Here is a 7,600-nt window from a genome sequence, read left to right on the forward strand (position 1 = left end):
ATGTTGCAGTCTTGGGAGCCCCAGTAACGCAGGGTTTCGGTAGTTTTGGTGCAGGGGGCATGAGACCTGCACGCTTTGTGACCGCAGAAGTCCTTACTCCTGCGGTTGCAGAATAATAAGTCGCACTTCATTTGGTCCTCCTGTAAAGAGAGGAAAATTAAATGAGTATGCAGTTGATTATCTCACATGATAAGCAATTTATGCAAAATATTAATATTAATATTTTAACCATTATAGCTTAGGATAGTTAAGCTAGAAAGGAAATAGGAAAGACACATACTTGTGTTTCCTGTCCCGCCAATTGCTGTGACCTCCCCCAAAATTAAAGCTATAGAGTTTCCATACCTAGGCATACTCAAAGAGAAGGGTACTAACCCTTAGGGATAGATAAGTGTATCTTAACACTGACCCTTCTTAAGTTCTTTGATATTGTGGGGTAAGTTGTTAACTGATTAACTATCAATGTATTGAAGGAAATCTTTTCTTTCAATGTAGGATTGGTCTCAACAATAGACTGTGCAAGGAAACACAAGATATGTTGGAAAATAACTACTGTATAATATATACTATAGCTTTCTGTCTGCAGTATATCTATACTGCAAATATACTGGCTACTGTATAAACATGTACTGTAGTTTAGCCGGCATGCTGCCGGCTATGCTAGCACCTGGCGGCACGGTCCAGCCGGCGACATGGCACTGGTCCAGCCGGCATATCGCCGGCTGGGTTAGTACCTGACAGTACCGATCCAGCCGGCAGCATACTGGCGGCACTAGTTGACAGAGAGAGAGAAAGCATGGAGTGAAGGGCTGCCTTATTGAAATGTTTTTTAACAATAAATAAGGATGTAAGTACTTAACCTTACTGCCTTCCTCCAGAATGAGGGTTCAAATGGAAGGGAATGCATCATTCAAGCTTCCATCCAGCCACAAAATCCGTTGCCGGTCACTGCTGGCTTCAGGGATGTGGATGGCAATCCAAGGGAGGACTGAAGAACACTTGACAGCAGAGGGGTCACCCACCGACAGCCGTCACAGCCGGCACAACCTTTCCTGGAGCCTTGCGTCCATAAGGGAAAGACTGAGGGACTATACAGCTGCTTATGTAGGAGCCCGGCCGGCACCACAATTTACCCGGCAAGCAGTGAGATTGTAGGACGACGGCCACAGGATTGCGATAGCTAGGCCATCGCTAAAGAAGAGAGAGGGGCAGGGAAAAGGGTCCTGTATCCAGTGTAGAAGAAGGCGGCAAGATTGCCCCCACTTCCACACAAGGGTGAAACTTTGTTCAGTATCGGTGCCATCCTTGGTGGCAGAAGAATATCTACTCTTCAACCTAGGCTCTGCCGAAACAGGACTAGTCTTCTAGACCGCAGGGGAGAAGGTGGCGGCATCATACTACCACTTCAAGTGCGACCTAGGGAGGCTTAGCCTCCTATGCCGACAGCTCTAAGCCGGCAGGGGAGTAACTACTCACCCTGCTGGCCGGCTGCCGGTAGAAAGACTGAATACAGTAGGCCCCCGCCATACGACATTAATCCGTTCCGGAGTTGGTATCGTATGGTGAAAATGTCGTATGGCGGGCAATAGAATAGTTAATATGTGAAAAACCCCTGGTAAAAATATTGAAAATTAGAATGTAACAAAATACAATACAGTAGTATAGTAAGCACTGTACTGCAGTATACTTATATATAATATACATGTACTGTACAGTATATAATTAAATAACATTATAAAGAAAAATTATATACTGTACAGTACTGTAAATGAAAAATTAAATCTTATTTACCTTTGGAGTGACGTGACTTGAGCTGGTAGTGGGTGGAGGCAGAGGGGGGAGTAGACGGTAGATATAAAAACGTATCAATGCTAATTATGTTATGTACACTTAATAATAAATCTATTCTTACTAACAAACACCTAAAATTAAAAATGCTTTTTTTATTATTTTTGTCTTTTGAAATTTTTTTTTATGATTTTTTTTTTTTAGAACTTAAAAAATTACTCTTTTTCAGCTTTTTGATAGAATCACTATTATCGCCTTTGCTTTCTGACATTTCTCTTTTGGAGAAATATCTATCCAAAGAAGCCTGTTTCTGACGATTCCTCACATACTGTATTCCAAAAATGACTCATACACTTATCATTAACACTGCATAAGACGACTTGTGTGAAGTTTTTCTGGGTGTTTCTTTTCAATGAAACTCGTAAGGTTTTCATACCAACCGATAGCTTCCCCTAATTCTAACGATGTTGTTTCTCCAGTCTCCCCCCCGTCCTCGCCTCCACTAGAGCTGTGCTCTTCTTGAATGATCGTCAACTGCATTGCCTCTAACTCCTTTAAGTCTTCAGTCGTAAGCTCCTCCCTGTGCTCCTCGATAAGGTTATGGACGTCAGCCTCATCGACAACAAGCCCTATGGACCTCCCGATTGAAATTATTTCCTCAACATCACCCTCAGGGGCAGGATCATCAACGGCCTCGTCTTCGGTTGAGGGATCGAAACCTTCAAAGTCTCGTTCTGCTACAACAGCTGGCCACAGTTTCTTCCATGAGGAGTTCAACGTGTGCCGTGAAACCTCATTCCAAGCTATGTCAATCATCTTCAAGCATTGAACGATGTCAAAATGCCCCCTCCAAAATTCACGGAGGGTGAGTTGAGTGCTTTCAGTCACTTCGAAGCATCTTCTGAACAGATGCTTCATGTAAAGCTTCTTGAAGTTGGCAATCACTTGCTGGTCCATAGGCTGGAGGAGAGGGGTGGTGTTTGGTGACAGATAGAGAACCTTAATGAAGGAGAAGTCTGGATGAATGATGTCCTCGAGGCCAGGAAGGTGAGCAGGGGCATTGTCTAGTACCAGGAGATATTTGAGAGGAAGATTGTTCTCTTCTAAATAGTTCTTGACAGCAGGACCGAAGCAGACGTTTATCAACTCAATAAATATGGTCCTCGTCACCCAGGCCTTAGCATTAGACCTCCAAATTACCGAGAGCCTCTCCTTCGTGATATTTTGTGCCTTGAAGGCACGAGGATTTTCTGAGTGGTATACCAGTAGGGGCTTAATTTTTAAGTCCCCACTGGCATTTGCACAAAATGCGAGCGTTAATCTGTCCTTCATTGGTTTATGGCCAGGAACTTTCCTTTCTTCAGCTGTGATATATGTACGGCGGGGCATTTTCTTCCAGAAAAGGCCAGTTTCATCGCCGTTAAAAACTTGCTGAGGAATGTAGCCTTCTCTGGAAATTACGTTCTCAAACTTCTTGAGGAATTCTTCTGCTGCTTTCTTGTCAGAACTGGCCGCCTCTCCATGCCTGACGACTGAGTGAATACCAGTCCTCTTCCTAAACCGATCAAACCACCCATGAGAAGCCTTAAACTCTTGGGGGGCTTGCTGCGACGTTCCTTCGCCTCCGCCGTCTCTCTGGCCTTCCACGAGATCGGCAAAGGTGGCCCTCACCTTGTGCGAAATTACCGATTGCGTGAGTGTATCACCAGCGATTTCCTTCTCTTTAATCCATAGAAGAGGGAGTCTCTCCATCTCATCGTTGATTGAGGTCCTTCCACTGGCAAGGACAGTCATGCCTTTAGAGGACTTACTTGCTTTAATGGCTTCCTTATTCTTAATAATTGTACCAATCGTAGATTGGTTACGGACGTACGTATCAGTGTGGGTAATGATGCGCATGCCTTCTTCATATTTCTTTATGATCTCCAGCTTCATTTCCATAGTTATCATCTTCTTACTTCTGCCTTTCACATCACTAGCAATCTTGGGACCCATGGCTAATGAATTAAAGTTATAATTAAGCACTAAAATGCACAAAAAGTAACAATATCGCAAGCACTCACACGAGATCAAGTCTTTATGAAACGCACACGAGATTCTGAACTGAGCGCGCGTATGACAAACAGAGAGAGAGGCAGCATCTCTCTCAAGCATTGTGGGAGGATTTTCGGCCAATAGCGTATCGGCATCTTAGTGACGCCGACCAATAGCAGACCAGCTTCTTAGTGACGTATGCAGTGACGTATGAGCGTGGTGGTAAGCTAGTGACTCGCACAGTCGTACGTGTAGAAACGGCCAAATTTGAGTTTCGGAATTCGATGCCGTAAGGTGGGGAAAATGTCGTAACGAGGGGACGAAAAAAAATCTTATTCCACACCGTAACGTGAAAAAAACGTAAGCTGGGGACGCCGTATGCCGGGGGTCTACTGTACTCTGAGGTTCTGTCGAGAACCCAAGCCGTGACACTTGCCGGTAAGGGGGGGAGACAGAAAAACACTAGCCTAGTCAAGCCAGAGCGAACTACTCCATGGCAAGACCAAGATAGGGTTGTCGCCTATGACGGCACTCAGAGGGAAGGAGGGGTTACCCTTAAATCTCCCAGGAAACGAGTATCGAGTTATATAATTAATTCTAGGAGATATACTATCTCAAGTTGAAGTGATAAATCGATACACGAGGGTAAACGGGGATAATGTCTGAAAGTATACTCAAGCGCATAGTCTAGGTAGCCCAGCGTGGGGCGAGATCTCTGTTACCTGAATCGCCGAAACTCTAACGTATAGGATCGACATGAGGAAGAGGAAATTTATATGCATAAATATATCTTTACTAGTATAATTGTGCCTAAATAGCTTTCATAATTTATTAAAGCTATCACAACCGGGAATGTCGTTCTGCTGACTAAATAATATATGTATAACGAACGACAGCGCCCATGGCGACTCCGGTGACCGGCCAAGCTCCATAACACATTAAATTAAACTAATTTCACTGTGAAGCAGGGGCTAAAAATTATACACTGTAAAGAATAAATACTCAACTTTCCAGAGACAGAAGAAGCTGGAGATTGCATAATAAATCCTATATATAACGATCACAACCGTAGATCAACAGGGAAAACCACCATGCGAGATCACTACAAAAATAGGAATGAGCGCCATCTTGGATACTCGTAATAGTACGGGAGGAAGGGTAACCTTGATAACTGGATCACTTTCTTGGATGCTTGCAGACAAGCCGTCCTGGATGCTGCCCGCACCAGCTAGTCATCCAAGTACGCTGCTACCTGAACGCCTTCTAGGCGTAGTTGTTGAATGACTGCATCTTCAAGTTTCGTGAAAATCCTTGGGGCTATGTTTAGTCCGAAGGGCATGGCTCTGAAGACATACTTTTTCTTCTGTAGCCTGAATCCTAGGTAGGAGGAGAGAGGGCGGTTGACTGGAATATGCCAGTAAGCATCTGCTAGGTCTATTGAGACTGTGTACGTCCCTTTTGGTAACAGGGTCCTTATGTGTTGAAGGGTTAACATCCTGAACATGTTGTTCTCTATGAACCTGTTGAGTGGTGACAAGTCCAGAATGACTCTGAGTTTGTCTGAGTCCTTCTTGGAAACACAAAACAGCCTTCCCTGGAATTTGATGGACTTGGCCCTACTTATTACCTGCTTGCTCAATAGTTCTAGGGTATATTCTTCCAGTGCGGGGGTGGAGTGTTGGATGAATTGAGGAAATGATGGTGGAGCCTCGCTCCAGCCCCATCCAAGTCCGTTCTTGATTAGGCTGTGGGCCCACGGATCGAAGGTCCAACGATCCTGAAATTGTTGGAGCCTCCCTCCTACCTGAAACATCTCATTGTTTCTGTTTTCCGGAGGATTTACCTTCCTGACCGCGTCCTCCCTTACCACCCTTACCTCATGGGGGGTATTTTGAGGAGCCCCGTCTGGAGCCTCTACCTTTGGGACGAAAGGTAGTGGTTTGCCTCTCAAACATAGGGTTAAATGCTGGTGACTGGGCAACCAGCTGTTGAGTGGTTGGAGGTTGAGCAACTACCTGGGGCACTGCGGTCATGGTAATTGTGGGATGTTGTTGTTTGGCAGGCCAAGAGGGTAATCTAGGTCTCTTAGTCTTCTTCTTAGGCTGGGGACACTCATCTGGAGAAGACTTCCTCTTAGCTGACATGACATGCCCCACTTTTGGAGAAGGTTTCTGTTCTCCATGGCGGCCTTGTCAACTACCTCCTTGACCACTTCACTTGGGAAGAGGTCCTTACCCCAGATATTGGAAGTTATCAGCTTCCTGGGTTCGTGCTTTACCGCTGCTGAAGCAAACACGAACTCTCTACATGCCCTTCTGGCTTTGATAAAGCCGTACAGGTCCTTTATCAAGGTAGCCATGTGCATCTTGGCCATGACCATGTTTATATCCGGGGTACTATTTAGGCCTGCAGTCATCTCTAAACAGTTCTGTAGGGATAGAGATGCCGCTAGTCTTTCCTTCATTTCTTGCTCCCTACGCAAGAGAAAGTCTGACAGCTTTGGGAGATTTTCGTTGAGCTGACGTCCAGCGATATCTGCCTCCAACTTCCCAACTGAAAAGGTAAGGTGGACTTCCTTCCAATCCTTATCCTCCATGGGCAGGGCTAATGACAAAGGTCTACACTCGTCGAGTGTAGGACAAGGTTTGCCTGCCTCTATTGCCTTAACAGTGGCTTTAAGAGCCTTTGATGTAAATGGGAAGGCTAATAGCTGGAGCAAGAAAGGTAGGATGTTTCTTGCTGAGGGCTGACACCTTAGAATTAGTGTAGCCCGCCTGCTTCAGGCTTCTTGACAAAAGAGCCTGTGCCTTGTCATGGTCAAATACGATGACCTCCTTGGGTTCCATCTCTTCCTTCAATGCTGGTTCCAGCTTCAGACGAATGAAGCAGTCTGGATAAGCGTTGAAGCTTGGCCAGAACTGAACATCTTCGATAGGGACGGCTCCCAACTTCTCTGAGATAAAGAGTTTGCCGTTAGTGACTGGCATGTACTCTGCATACCTCCAGGGATTAGTTTCAGAGCAGGGTGGGAGGGCTTGAACCTTGAGTCTCTTGTGAGACCCACGGGAGGCGGAGAGTCGGGCAATTTGCCTTTCAAGTTTCGCCTTCCTTTCTTGTTTGAGAATGCTCTCCATCAGCACCATGAGATTGGCCAGTGCCTGTCTCATGTCATCTGATGGAGGGGCGGAAGATATTGAAGGTAACGACTCCAGAGCCGGTACCGACGGAAGGGACTCCGAATCGACTTCCTCATCTTCAGGAGTCAATATAGACTCCTCCTCGTGACCTTCCCTCAGAAGATCCTTCTCAGTGTCCGAGGACACTTCAGACATCCTCTCCTCTTGATGGATGTCCATGCCTTGTGATGCGTCGGTGACTTCCGTTTCTACGGCAATCTGAACGCACGGAATCTCGGGTCGTGGTCGGGGTATGACAGCTTCCATACCCACTTTAGGGAACAGCAAGTTGCGCATCCGTTCGTTAGGAAGGTACGGTCCCGTTGAGTTTTTCTGAAACCCACGTACCCATCTACGCAACTTTTCTCGTGCTGCATCCCTTGACTCCGCTGACATGGGGTCATCAAAAGCTTCGGTAACCAAGGCCTTGCATATTTTGCAACCTTGAGGGTCCCCGTACCGAAGAGCTTCCTTAGAAGCGGTGCAGGGAGCATGAGCTCTGCACTATATGGCCACGGAAGTCCTTACTCCTGAAGTGGCAGAAGATGACTTTGCACTTAGCATGGTCCTCCTGTAAGGAGAGGAAATTTAAATGAGTATGC

Source organism: Palaemon carinicauda, unplaced genomic scaffold, assembly GCF_036898095.1.
Source record: "Palaemon carinicauda isolate YSFRI2023 unplaced genomic scaffold, ASM3689809v2 scaffold128, whole genome shotgun sequence".
In the NCBI taxonomy this organism is placed as follows: Eukaryota; Metazoa; Arthropoda; class Malacostraca; order Decapoda; family Palaemonidae; genus Palaemon; species Palaemon carinicauda.